General features: G+C 46.8%; 1 long non-coding RNA gene across 1 annotated transcript; it reads right to left on the minus strand.

The window, feature by feature from the left end:
- Positions 1 to 2291: 2291 nt before the first annotated feature.
- On the minus strand, positions 2292 to 2978 carry LOC308581417. The gene is made up of 2 exons (XR_014005071.1): positions 2669 to 2978; positions 2292 to 2614 (listed from the first exon to the last, which is right to left on the minus strand). It is a non-coding gene; the product is annotated as an uncharacterized lncRNA (long non-coding RNA).
- Positions 2979 to 14958: the final 11980 nt, after the last annotated feature.

Here is a 14958-nt window from a genome sequence, read left to right on the forward strand (position 1 = left end):
CCAACTCTATGATGCTATGATTCTACCAGGCTTGTAATTCTGTCAAAAAACGAGATCAGGTTAGTCTGACATGACTTATTTTTCAGAAATCCATGCTGACTATTGGTGATCACAGCATTCCTTTCTAGGTGTTCACAGACTGTTTTCTTAATGATCTGCTCCAGAATCTTCCCTGGTATTGATGTCAGACTGACTGGGCGGTAATTATTTGGGTCCTCTCTTTTCCCCTTTTTGAAAATAGGGACAACATTTGCCTTCCTCCAGTCTGCCGGGACTTCGCCTGTTCTCCAGGAATTCTCAAAGATGACTGCCAGTGGTTCTGAGATCACATCTGCCAGTTCTTTTAATACTCTTGGATGCAGTTCATCTGGCCCTGGAGACTTGAATACATCTAAACTAGCCAAGTATTCTTGTACTATCTCCTTAGTTATTCTGGGCTGTGTTTCCTTTGCTGAATCATTTGCTCCAAATTCTTCAGGTCGGGCATTGTTTTCTTTATCGGAGAAGACTGAGGCAAAGAAGGCATTGAGGAGTTCAGCCCTTTCTGTGTCCCCTGTTTGCATTTCACCATCTTCTCTGAGTGACCCCACTGTTTCTTTGTTCTTCCTTTTGCTACGAACATACCCATAAAAGCCTTTTTTGTTGCTTTTAACCTCTCTAGCAAGCCTGAGTTCATTCTGTGCTTTAGCTTTTCTGACTTTGTGTCTACACGTGCTGGCTATTTATTTGAATTCCTCTTTGGTGGTTCCCCCCCTTTTCCATTTTTTTTACACATCCTTTTTTAATCTTAACTCAGTTAAAAGTTCTTTAGATAGCCACCCTGGCTTCTTTAGGCACCTTCCATGTTTCCGTCTCATTGGTATTGCCTGACGTTGTGCTTTTACTATCTCCCTCTTAACAAACTCCCAGCCATCATGAACTCCCTTTCCTTTTAGTATTACTGTCCATGGGATCTCACCCAGCACTTCCCTAAGTTTTATGAAGTCGGCTTTCTTAAAGTCAAGAAATTGAGTCCTAGTATGCTTGGCTGCTCCTTTCTGCTGTATAGTAAACTTCAGAAGAGCATGATCACTCGCGCCTAATGATCCTTCCACTTCTACCCCACTAACCAGCTCATCAACATTGGTTAGGACCAGATCTAAAATGGCTGTTCCTCTTGTTGCTTCTCCCACTTTCTGGACAATGAAGTTGTCTGCAAGGCCAGTGAGGAATCTGTTTGACCTTATGCTCTTGGCTGAGTTTGACATCCAACAAATATCCAGGTAATTGAAGTCCCCCATTACTACCATCTCCCTTCCTTTTGCATGCTTGGCCATCTGTTCCAGGAAGGCATCATCTATGTCCTCCGTTTGGCTTGGGGATCTATAGTAAACTCCCACAATGAGGTCTCTGTTATTCTTCTCTCCCTTAATTTTGACCCAAATGCTCTCACTTTGGCTTTGAGGTTCTAAATCTTGGATCTCTTCAAAGGTATACACACCCCTGACATATAACACCACTCCTCCTCCTTTCTTGTCTGGTCTGTTTCTCCGAAATAGATTGTATCCCCCCATTATTACATTCCAATTGTGGGACTTATCCCACCAGGTTTCAGTGATGCCTATTATGTCATATTTAGTTTGCTGTACCAAGAGCTCAAGCTCATCTTGTTTATTTCCCATGCTTTGCGCATTAGTGTACAGACATTGAAGTCCATTAATCATTCCCCCATGTCTCTTATTTAAGGATTTTTTCCTCCCACCACTAGGTCTGCGTGCTGTTTGCTCCATTTGGTCTATGACATTTGGATGATCATCTTCATCAATTGATAGACTCCTACCTTCAGGAGCACTGTCTCCCTCCCCCACATTAGTCAGTTTAAAGCCCTCCTGATGAGGTTTCTGAGATTTTTGGCAAAAACATTTCTCCCAACCGTTGTGAGGTGCAGCCCATCGCTTGCCAGAAGTCCATCTTCAAGAAACTGCAGTCCGTGATCTAAGAATCCAAACCGTTCCTGTTTACACCATTTGCGAAGCCAGCTGTTCACTTCCAATATTTTTCCCTCTCTCCCTGGGCCACGTCGTTCAACTGGGAGGACAGATGAGATGACAATTTGTGCATTTAATTGCTTCAATTTCCTGCCCAGAGCCTCGTAGTCTCTTTTGATCTTCTGGAGGCTATTGCTTGCAGTGTCATTGGTTCCCACATGAACCAAGAGGAAGGGGTATTTGTCAGTGGGTTTTATGATTCCTTGCAGTCGTTCAGTTACATCTTGGATCTTAGATAGATAGATAGATAGATAGATAGATAGATAGATAGATAGATTCTTTATTGTCATTACACTAGTGCAACATTGCACAAGTGCAACGAAATTGGATCCCATCCCTTAAAAACAACAAAAGCAAAACAACAACAACAATCAAACAAACCACCTTCCAACCACACCCACACCCACCCCCAAAAACTCCCAGATCTCACTATCGAGTTACAGCATTCAAAAAGGCCACAGCTCTTGGATAGAAACTGTTTTTCAGTCTATTTGTCCTTGACTTGATGTTTCTATACCTCCTGCCAGAAGGCAGTAGTGCAAACAGACTGTATCCCGGGTGAGATGGATCCTGCAGGATGTTGTTTGCTTTCCTAAGGCAACGGGAACCGTACAGTTCTTCCAAAGGTGGGAGAGGGTGACCAATAATCCTTTGGGCTGTGGTTATGACCTTCTGGAGCACCTTCCTCTCCCTAGCTGTACAACTGGAGAACCAAGCACAAATACAGTATGTAAGTATGCTCTCTATGGAGCCTCGGTAGAAGGACACCAGCAGTCTCTCACTCAGATTGTTCTTTTTTAAAAGTCTGAGGAAATAAATTCTCTGCTGGGCCTTCTTCACCAGAGCAGTGGTATTTGCGCTCCAAGTCATGCCCTGATCCATAGTCACTCCCAAAAACCTGAATTCCGCCACCCTCTCCACCCGTTCCCCGTTGATATACAAGGGCTGAATGTCCGCCTTTTTTTCCCTGTAGTCCACCACCAATTCCTTGGTCTTAGCCGTATTAAGAGCCAGATTGTTCTCTCCACACCAAACACAGAGCCGCTCCACCTCGTCCCGATAGGCGGACTCATCCCCTCCTGAAATGAGCCCCACCACCGTAGTGTCATCAGCAAATTTGATGATTTTGTTGCTGGAGTAGATGGCTGTACAGTCATACGTATAGAGAGCATAGAGCAGGGGACTCAACACGCAACCCTGTGGTGAGCCGGTGTTAAGGCTAAGGGCTGTGGACACATGTGACCCTACTCTAACCCTCTGAGAACGTTCTGACAAAAAATCCAAAACCCAGAGACAGGTGGAGTTGGGGAGTCCAATCGTCTCTAGCTTGGACACCAGTCTATGGGGGAGGATAGTGTTAAAAGCAGAGCTAAAATCCACAAACAGCAGCCTCACATAATTCCCCGGCTGCTCCAGATGGGACAGAGCAGCATGGAGAGTGGTGGTGATAGCGTCTTCTGTGGATCTATTTGCCCTGTATGCAAACTGGTAGTTGTCAAAAGTTGATGGAAGACAAGAAATAATATGACGGCGCACCAGTTTCTCAAAACACTTCATGATGATTGGAGTCAGTGCAACTGGTCTGTAGTCATTCAAACTACTGATTGTGGATTTTTTAGGCAGAGGGACAATAGTTGACGACTTCAGGCAGGGTGGGACAATAGACTGGTGTAAGGACTTGTTGAAGATCTTAGTAAAGACCCTCGCCAGCTGATCCGCACAGCCCTTCAACACCTTTCCAGTGATGCCATCAGGTCCAGCCGCCTTCCTCGGATTCACCATCCTCAATACTTGCCCCGGGGAGACAGCACACTTCCCGAGACATCTTGTCAGGCCCACAGATCACTGCTTCTGTTCCCCTCAGTAGGGAATCCCCTATCACCACTACACGCCTCCTCTTAGGTTTGGTCGGGGTTCTTCCGTGAGCTGTCCGTTCCAAAGTCGCCTGCACATTCCCTGAGGACTGACTTTGCTGCTCGTCTTCATATACCTGATCGACTGAAATGAGGGAGAGATCCTCAAATGGAGTCTGCTCTTCGTCTTCCATGCTAGGGGAGAGGACCTCAAAGCGATTGTGTATTTCTAAACAATCAGAACGAACCCTGGGCCTCCTACTTCTTTGAGTCACGTTTCTCCATATATCTGGCTCCTGTGTTGATGAACTAGCCTCCTTCTCAGGGGAGTCCCCTGTCTCCTCCTTGGTGGAGACGGTGTGCTCTGTTGCTTCCAAGAAGAGCTCCAGATCTCTAATTCTTTGGAGCGTAGCTACACGTTCCTCCAGGTGCTGGACTTTGTCCTTTAAGAGGGCAATCAACATGCAATTGCTGCAGGTAAAGCTGCCTGCAACCTTTGGCAAGATGGCAAACATTGCGCAGGAACCGCAGGCGACTGCAGCTGTTCCCTCCCCCTCCATCTTGAGAACGTCGTTGGGGTGGCTACAGTGGTCCTCCATCATAAAAAGCGTGAAGACAGGACAAATAACTCCCCCCACAAAAAAAACCTAGGTCTCCCCCAACAAACGTTTGAGACTAGCGCTGCTAAATCTAAAAGATGGATGAAACTGCGCACGCCGCTAGGCGCGCGCCGCTGCCCTGCTACCTCTGATAAACTCCTCCCACAGCTAACCACCTTCTTCAACAGAAACCCTGCCCCCTCTGACCTTTGCACAGGGAGAACAGCTAATCAGCCACAAAGAAACACACACACACACACACACAAGAAAACCCTTTTGGCTCCTTCTTCAACTGCTGCCCTGCTAGCTCTGATAAGCTCCTCCCACAGCTAATCACCTTCCTCAACAGAAACCCTGCCCCCTCTGACCTTTGCACAGGGAGAACAGCTAATCAGCCACAAAGAAACACACACACACAAGAAAACCCTTTTTGCTCCTTCTTCAACTGTTGCCCTGCAAAGCTCTGTCTATCCCGTTGTACAGTCGTACCTCAGGCTAAAGTAGCTTCGGGTTGAGCGTTTTCGGGTTGAATTCCGTGGGCACCTGGAAGTAACGGAACACGATCCCGTTCGCATCCAGAGGTACCACTGTATATTCCTCTTTTACAAGTGAATGGACTCTTCTTATTGTATATTTCTTTACATTTTATCTAATACATAGCAATATCAATATCTACCCTTGGTCTTATTTCTCAACTTGGTCTCTCTCCAACGTCAATCGAATGCTGAATTTTGGACATTAACATGAAAACCCACAGTTCAGGTCACACAAGGAGCTCCGTTTTTAAATGTTTTCTGGTGATACTTATTCAATCTGTCCTCTACCCCCAGAACCATAAAACTGGAGCTCGAAGGGACCCCCAGGGTCATCTAGTCCAACCCCTCTGCAATGCAGGGGTCACAAAGAAAGCATCTGTCAAATACAGGGGCCCACCCTCTTTCCCCACTTCTCAAGGGACACCCATTTCAAATCTCAAGTCCGCACCCCTTCTCAAGGGACACCCATTTCTGAACCCCCCAAAGAGCTCTCCCCCCCGGGTTCGTGGGGGTTGGGCAGGGGGTTGCAAGGACCTCAAAGGCCTTGGGTCCCATGGTTTCCTTTCCACCCACCCACCCAGGGGATCTTCCAATTCATCTCTCAGCCCAACAGCCTTTTCTGCACCCCAGCCGCCCCAGAGCCTCCCCTTCACCCAAAGGACTTGCCACCCCAGAGGCCTCCCAAAACAAGCGGAAAGAGAAGTGGGGTGATGGAGAGAGGGGCCTTTTTTCTCTCTCTCCCCTTAACCCTTATGTGGCCTCGCCGCTCGGCAGCGGTGTAGCGTGGGTTGTCAGCACCCGGGGCAAGGCAAGTAATTTGCGCCCCCTAACATGGGGCAAGGCAAGTAATTCGCGCCCCCTAACCTGCCACCGCTGCCAGCTTCTTCTTGCTGCTGCCTGGGCTGGGGTATTTACGGTAAGGTAGCCATGGCGGCAGCGGCAGGTCCGTGTCAGGTGACCAAACGCCGCCCAAACAACGCTGCTTGCCCGGAGGAGGGCAGAGAGGCGAGGAAAATGCAACATGGCCCAGCAGCTGTGGCGGCGGCGGCGGCGGGGCTGTGAGGAGGGGCTGCCTGGCGCGCCCTCCGTGGCCCTGACGCTCGGGGACCACCGCCAGCGCTGAGAGCCGCTGCCAGCTCGTCGGTTCCGCGAGACATGGGGCTCTGCTACAGCCTGCGCCCGAGGCTCTTCGGCGACTCCGGAGGCGGTGAACACGCCCCCCCAGATGTTGCGCCCGGTGCAGCCGGCACCCCCCACGCTACGCCACTGCCGCTCGGGGATTTCTGCCCAGGGAGAAAGTGGGCAAGGCACTGAGAGGGATCTGGATCCCGCCATGGGATCCCACCAGATTCTGGACGTGGCAACGCTCGGCTAGGCTCCCGGGCTGGGAAAGGTGCATCCAGAGGGGCCAACTCCTAGGGGCCCTGGTCCCTTAGGGGGGAGAGGTAGGAGAGCTCAGTGGGCACAGCATGAGGCCCCTCCTTTCAGGGTTGCGGGTTCATGATCCACGTGGGGCAAAAGAGCCCTGCATTATTGACTGGTGGTTCGTTTAGTGGCAAACTAAAAGTGAAAACGGTGTGGTGGGAGTTCGTACAGTATTCTCTGAGCATGTGCAGAGTTTGCTGCTCTTCCTCTAAAGCAGAGGCAGGGAAGAAGTGGCCAAAGAACCGCCCTGCAGGCTTGGTGAAAGCGCAGAAAAGGGGCCTTGCGGGCTGAGATGCAGGATCCCAGAGGAACTTGATACGGAATGGAAGGGGGGGGGCTCCTTTCCCCCTTCCTTCTAAGAACATCCGAGGCCCCGCTTATTCCTATGGCCCCGCTTTAGCCAAGGACCTCCTGTTACAATGTATCCATTCTGTTTCTGCTTTTGCCCTATAGTACAGAATGGGTTTGAAATCATTGAAATCTTTAGAAATTGATATAAAATCAACCGTAACTCCGATTTCTTCGCTCTCAGTGTCATTCAACTCAGTTCCCCGTGGACTCCATGATGCTATCCCTACTTCCATAATCCCCGAAGCGGCAGGTCACGTACGCAGGAACTTCTTAATTTGCCAAACCTTCCCTCTAGGCAATATTAGGTGGCAGACGATGCATATCTCTGACCCATTGTCTTGCCACCACCGGTACTCAATAAATGTGTATCTATGTATATTTCCCGCTCCGCATATCCCCCCTCCCTCATCCGAAAATGCTAATTAATGTAATCCCACCTTTTCATAATGTATTCATGACGTGTAAAGTATATTCATGATGTAACTTGTGAAACCCAACCTTCCCATAATGTATTCGTGACGTTTCATGCACTGTATTCTGGGATATGGAGGGAAATTTCAAAAGTTCATGTCACCCCTTTCTCTGGGTTCAATCTCGCCTTGAACCTGTTGCGCAATAAACTTGGATCTTCTGCAGTTTGCTCCTGCGTCCGGCTGAGCTCATTTTCTTCCGCAGGGACCCACGGACTTAGTCCGATGAGCTGGGTGGCAGAGTAACCCCGCACCCAGATTTTTCCGTAACAGTTGGCGCCGCAACGTGGGGCTTGTGGTTCTCCCGAGCTGCTGACTGGGGGCCCCGAAATCTTCAGCCGGCTCCGGGCCATTTTGCCTGGGAAGATCCTTTTGGACCCCCAGCCATCTTCCGGGCGGTAATCGAAAGCCCTAGGAGTTCAGCCGGGGAGCAAAAGAGGGATCCAGCCGGCTTATTATTCATCGATCCCGGGATCATCATAGAAGACGCGTGAGTATAAGGAAAAAGGAAAATCCAGTGCACTGGTGGGAAGGGGGTGGAATCTCCTGGCAACTGAATTCTCTGCCCTCCTCTCTATCGCTCCTTCTTGCCTTTCTCTTGGTCCGGTTAGTGAGAGAGACCGTGGACCGCTGCTCAACCCGAAAGGGGGGTTCTGAGCTCTATCTCTTTTCCTTAAAATCTCCAGCCAGCCGCACCAATTGGGAGTCCGAAAGTAAGACGGTGAGACCCGGCTTGGAAAGACAGCCGACTTTCCGCAACGGGCATCCCAGTTGAAAGCAAGGGGTTGGAGCTCTCTTTCCGAACTTCTCTAGCGCCCGGCAAGGGGGCGGGAAGTGGTCTTGCTTTCTATCCCAATCCCAGCCGCACTGGTCGGTGCCACGTAACCGTGCGTGAGCCCGCTTCCAAAAGCAAGGGGGATTTTCAGTTCGAAATTCTATCCAGGGACCACCCGATCTGGCACCGCATGGCGCGGGCGTCCAGTAGGGCCCCTTTTCCTGAGATGTGACGATAGGTAGGAGGTTGCCAGGAGGGATAGCCCATGAGGAATTGGGCAGGACCGGCAGAGTGGAAAGAGACCCCAGGTTATAGGAAATAAGGAAATAAGGAAATAGGAAATAAGGAAATAGGAAATGGAACGCAAGGAACCGGATAGCTAGAGCTCTCTAAAACCCACTAAGGAAGTTGCCAGGCAACTAGAAGCCCCTTCTCCTCTTTACTATACGTCCCTGTACTAAGCATACCAAACCCCTAGACATACCAATCCTAATCAACCCCTCTTTTTCCCCTTCTCTATCCCAGACACCCCCCCCCCAAAAAAAAAGCAAAAAGCAAAAAGCAACAACAGCAACGCATGCATCTATAAAGGGGTACCCAGTCAACCAAGCGTTGTGAGCCCTACCAGTCTGATTACCTGGTGGTGTGTTTGAAGAGGCAAGGAGGCTCATAAAACCATGTGGGACCTTCCTACTAATTTCACTTAATGAAGCCAAAGGTAGTGGCCCAACTCCTTGCAATAACCAACTAAAGGATGAGAATATATATGTTTACATGTTTACATGTTGTCTGTTATGTGTGTTGTCTGTTAATACATATATGAGAATATGTATGTTTACATGTTGTCTGTTATGTGTGTTGTCTGTTCCTTCTGTCTCTGGCAGACTGCCTTTCTTAAGTGTGCATAGTTTAAACTGCAAGCTTGCTTCAAAATTTAAATCTAAGGAAGCCATGCTGGATCTTAGCAGTCCTAAATAAGAGAAGATGAGAATGAAGTGTGCAAATGTTTACCCCACCTCTTGCTTTGCCCCAACTTTTGAGATTGTGAGTCTACAGTCTTATTTTGGAAGGTGCTTTTAACCTAATGTTTCTGCTGCAAAAGCCTAGTTGAGCACAACTGCTCTCTCAAGCTAAAATGCAGTGTATGTATTTCATTAAGCGTATGCCTATAAAAGTATGGTGTTCATTCTAAGAAAAAATATTTGAGTCCAGTTTTAACTTCGATTTGGTTGGACAGAAGAGTTATTGTAAGGCTCCTGATATCTGTCTCTATAAGACTTCATGGCCTCTTTTGTTAGAAAATGCCCACCCTCCCCCTTGTTTCACTCTGCCTCTTTCAGTTGTTTTCTCCCTTCTTACTTCTATGCCAGGTAAATTTACTCCCGAGTAAGCTTCCTTTAAAGGAAACTGCAAAGGGGGGGGGGCATAAATTAGGCTTACTATTCCTCTGCAAGTTCAGGAAAAATTGTTCACTCTTGTATTCCTTTTAAATCAAATCTATGGCTGTTTAAACTTTGCTTTATAAAAGATCCTCTCCCTATCTTAGGAAAAATGTTAACTTCAATCTTCTTTTAAAGATAATTTCTATAGGAATTTGCACTCTTTAGTCTAAGGAAGTAAACTCTCACTCAAACTAGCTTCAAGATCTGCTAAAAGGGTTGGGTACTTTTATTTTCCTTTTCCTTAGTACATGATAGGCGCATGGTTTGTGATAGGCGCATGGCTTGTGATCTCTTCCCCAGTTGTGTCTGTGTACATAAGTATGTGTGTGTTTCTGGTAGTACAAATCTTGCTATGAACCCTGTATTTTAGGGTTGGACTAGATGACCCCAGGTCCCTTTCAACTTTCCCAATTTGTGGCTGATGAGTTGAAATCCAGCCCAGATTGCTCTTTGTTTTTAAAGGTGAGAGGTGAATGTGTGTGTTTCTGGTAGTACAAATCTTGCTGCGAAATCTTGCTGTGAACCCTATATTTTGGAGGGTTGGACTAGATGACCCCAGGGTCCCTTTCAACTCTCCCAATTTGTGGCTGTGTGGAAGACCATGTGTCTGCAAGCATTGGAGGGTAATTCTTAAATTCTGGTGTGGTAATGGAGTTGAAATTCAGCCTAGCTTTGCTTTTTAGTTTTAAAAGGTGAGAGGTAAAAGCCATGATGTTTTGAAGCACAACTGGTAATATCAAGCATTTGAGTGATTACAGTATTTATCATTTTGTCTACTATTTATTTTAATCAAACTTAAAAGTCAATTCAAAGTTTAAGCACATACAAATGAATAATCAAGTACAATTAGCCTTGGCCATTCCTGTAAATTAAGGCGCAGAAAATAATAATATTAATAATAATAATAATATTTTTTTGTCTGCAAATGGTAAGGCTGAAATGGCTGAGAATGTTAAAAAAAAAAAAAAATAATCCTATGAATTCTAACTCTGGCCATTTTTACTCATAAATAAGAGAGCGGTTGATTGTTCCGCGAATGGCCAGAGGGATATTAGCCCTTTCCTGTACATAAAGGAAGCAGCCTCAGTTTGCTTGGGCTGAAATTGCTGGCTTTGGTGAATACTTAAATTGCTGAGTTTCTCTTTTTGGTTTAAAATCAAACCCTGTTTTCAAAATCTACTCCTTACCCTTCCCTTCCCTTATTCAAATGGTAATTTAGCCAAAGGATGCAACATTTTCAATAGTATAAAAGGTTTGCTGAGACATGAACTCTGCACATGCACAGAGGCTAGATCAGCTAAAGAAGAGAGAGAGAGGAAGGGGGGAACTGTAAGGGGGGAGAGGAGGTTTCTTCCAAATGTAAAAGAAAACTCGGAACCATTGAGAAACCATTGAGGGAAATCACCCTTAATCTGTCTTTGCTCCAGGGGCTATTTAAGACAAAAGGCTAAAAAACAAAAAAACAAAAAAAAAAAACAAAAACAAAAAAAACATAAACAAAAACAAAAACTAGCCCATCAAAAGTCAAGAGCTTTCCAGGTTCCAAATCTTAACATGCCAAATTCTTTTCACAGGTAAATATCAGAGCATTCCCCCCCTCCATGGGAATTTTAGGAACAGCATTTCCTGACAGGCTTCTCACATGAAATAATTTTCCCTTTTAACAGGATATGTGAACCCCGATAACAAAGTGTTTGTCCCCTTTTCCTCCCACAGCAACTTTCTTTCTGTTCTGTGAAACAAGTCTGAATCCCTGCTACAGTTTGACTTCCATCTCTTTGTGGCTTTGACCCTTTTTTTTAAAGTTACAAATAATCTGTTTTCATTTATTTAATCTGTCTCTCCATGATGTCTATGAAGTTAATCAAAGCACAATCAAGCATTGTTTGTGGAATGGTACTTGTTTACCTTTGGCCTGAGCATCTCTTATTAATTCTGTCATTTTGGCTAGTGCAAGGTACTTGCACAACTTTAAATTGCCATCCATTTTTTCCTTGGTATTAAGTCATTTTCCAGTATTGTCCTATTAACATTCTAGCCGATGTTGTCACATCAAGAAACACTCTTTATTTTCATTGTTACTTCAGATTTCTTAAAATTGTGTGTCTTAGCATTCATTTATTTTTCGTTCCTCATAAGTCATTGTGTGTGTTTCATTATTATTTCAACCTTGTATTTTTTTTTACAGTTCTCTTTCCCTCCAAAGTGAAGGAAAGCAAACAAACTTGGCAGATAATAACAGTAGTTATAGGAAAATGTGATAATAATATTGGAATGAATGAAACGCTTAATTCGCTAAGATTTTATTATTTGCAACTTCCAACAGAAACCGAATGATATCCTTTTCGCCTTTTGCCCCCTCCCTTTTCTAACTGTCTTTAAGCCCCAAACCCTGCCCCTTACAGGATATCACTTCTACAGATGTGCAATGAGGAAAAGCAGCAACAACCCCTCATGGCTAAGGGGAGGAGTTGAATTGCAAGGACATTTTCTCACTTTTGGACCTTAAGACTGTGCTCCAGGATTCAAAAGATACATGCATAAAAGATCACAATTGTGTCAAGATATGTAACTGATATTTAATTAGTTTGTTTTGTATTATGTGTTATTATGTAAGAATGTTGAAATGTGTCTGACAGTGTGATTTCCACAAAGGGGGGCAATTTTGTGTGTAATTGTTTTTATGTTTAATGTCTTATTGCTTACACACCAATGGAGAATTCTCATGCATTTTATACTTTCTAATAGCTCACACTATGGTGTAGTCCAATGTTTAGATCAACTTATAACCACATTTAATTGTTCCACCTGGCACCCTGCCAACTTTCCCTATCCATTTTAAAATGTGTTAAACCTCGTTTTGCCAAGGACAAGCTTCTGGATCCATAAAACACCAGGTACATGAAGGTGCATATGCTTTGGTTTAGCAGGAATGATCCCTTATACAGTTAAATTGACTTATTTGGACAACTGCCCTTGTTAAGTATGGTTTTCTTTTAACAGATTGGTTTGAAGAGTTGAGAACCATGGGGCAAGATAAATTCGAATTGGACTCAGTTTGAATTGGGCACGTGTATCCAGGCTGCAATTAGCCTTTTGGTCCTTTAAGTGCAAGTGAGCAACCCCCATGCGTGCAAAACCACAGCCTATAATAGAATCCCATAGGAAGGCCAAGGCCAAGGCATCTCCCTCACGAGATGCCCAACCTGTGCCAGCTATGGTGAATGCCAGGCAACATGGTTAAATGAAAGCCCCGAGGGGATTCAACAGACAGGATGTGTTGCTGTAGCACTATGTCAGTGTGAGACCACAGAAGAGCTAGCTTGACACCTGAGAAATACACAAAAATGGCGGAGGACAAAACACCAACTGCATTTTTCAGTCAATTAGACCTTCCTGCTAGGTGTAAAGCATAAAACACTATTGAGAATGCCACAAGTAATTTAGCAACAAAATACAAGAGGTGTTCTTTATATAATACCCTATATGCAGCTACCTGCACTGCTATACTTGCAAATGACCGTAAGAGGCATGGCTTGCAAGTCCCTTTCAGGTTTGCATAAAGCCACACATCCCATTCACCGAGATTTAGGGTGCGGAGAAAAGATTTGCAAGTTCTTACAGAACTTTAATGCAAATCTATCTCCGAATGGGGGACTGATACGGAATGGAAGGGGGGGGGCTCCTTTCCCCCTTCCTTCTAAGAACATCCGAGGCCCCGCTTATTCCTATGGCCCCGCTTTAGCCAAGGACCTCCTGTTACAATGTATCCATTCTGTTTCTGCTTTTGCCCTATAGTACAGAATGGGTTTGAAATCATTGAAATCTTTAGAAATTGATATAAAATCAACCGTAACTCCGATTTCTTCGCTCTCAGTGTCATTCAACTCAGTTCCCCGTGGACTCCATGATGCTATCCCTACTTCCATAATCCCCGAAGCGGCAGGTCACGTACGCAGGAACTTCTTAATTTGCCAAACCTTCCCTCTAGGCAATATTAGGTGGCAGACGATGCATATCTCTGACCCATTGTCTTGCCACCACCGGTACTCAATAAATGTGTATCTATGTATATTTCCCGCTCCGCATATCCCCCCTCCCTCATCCGAAAATGCTAATTAATGTAATCCCACCTTTTCATAATGTATTCATGACGTGTAAAGTATATTCATGATGTAACTTGTGAAACCCAACCTTCCCATAATGTATTCGTGACGTTTCATGCACTGTATTCTGGGATATGGAGGGAAATTTCAAAAGTTCATGTCACCCCTTTCTCTGGGTTCAATCTCGCCTTGAACCTGTTGCGCAATAAACTTGGATCTTCTGCAGTTTGCTCCTGCGTCCGGCTGAGCTCATTTTCTTCCGCAGGGACCCACGGACTTAGTCCGATGAGCTGGGTGGCAGAGTAACCCCGCACCCAGATTTTTCCGTAACAAACTGAACAGGGAAGAACAGCCCCCCCCATAGAGAAGAACAGCCCCCCCTTCTATCATAGAGAGGAGAGAGGTAGAGAGGCCTCCCATGCAACCCCTGGGAAAATCCTCAGTGCCGGTTCCCATCCGAGCACCGGCAGGGGCTGCTCTGCCCCATAGCTCTATGGGCCGGACTTTTCCTGGCAGGCGGGAAGAAGGAGCATCGGGAGGGGCTTGAGAAAGGGGGGGGGCGTCGCTGGACCAACTCCTCCCGCCCTGCTCTTTCTGTTGCAGGAAAAGAGATCGGAAGAGCGAGCAAGGGAGGCGGAGGGGCAGAAGAGAGGACAAAAGGGTAAAGATGCAGGGATGGGGGGGTGAAATGGGGAGGGGGAAAGGACAAAGACCCCTCCATATCTCCCCACCTTCCCCCAAAGCGCCTTTACTGGGGCCCATCAGGAGGGTCTGGATCCATGCAATCCCGCTGCGAAGTGGGGACCCAAGACCTGCAGGACTTGCGTGGCTCCATCTCCTTTGGAGCCCCTCCCCCACAAAAGATCACCCCCCCCCATAACAACACTATGGGACATGCACCAGGGCGGGGGTGCAGGGGTCCTTTCTACAGAGGAAGCCCCTGCCGGGTTTCCGTGGCGCCTTCTCCTTGGAAGCACCCGCGCCACGCGCATTTGGGGGCGAGGGGTGAGCGGAGCCAAGGGGGGTTTCTGGGCGCAGGGGCGTCTCAGGGACGGAGGGAGGAGGGCATAGGAAGTTGGGGGGCTGGGGGATCAATGGAAGCATCCTTGGCGTGGGAGGGGGGAACCCTGCGGGGGAGGGGGGAGAGAGAGACCCGGGGCCTTTTGGAAGAGATGTCTCCATCTTGGGCGCTGGGGGGGGGGGGAATCTCCAGAGGGGCTGCCTTGGCTTTTGCCTTCCTGGCAAGAAATCTGCCTTGGAGAGAGGGACAGGGAGGGATCCTTGAAAAGGGGGGGGGGTCCCATTTCCCCACCCAGTTCTTTCCAGGATGCTTCTTTCCAGCCACTGGAGAGAAAAGGCAGGAAGATCCTGGGA

The sequence above is a fragment of the Podarcis bocagei genome (assembly GCF_964188305.1).
Source record: "Podarcis bocagei genome assembly, chromosome: 2".
Taxonomy (NCBI): Eukaryota; Metazoa; Chordata; class Lepidosauria; order Squamata; family Lacertidae; genus Podarcis; species Podarcis bocagei.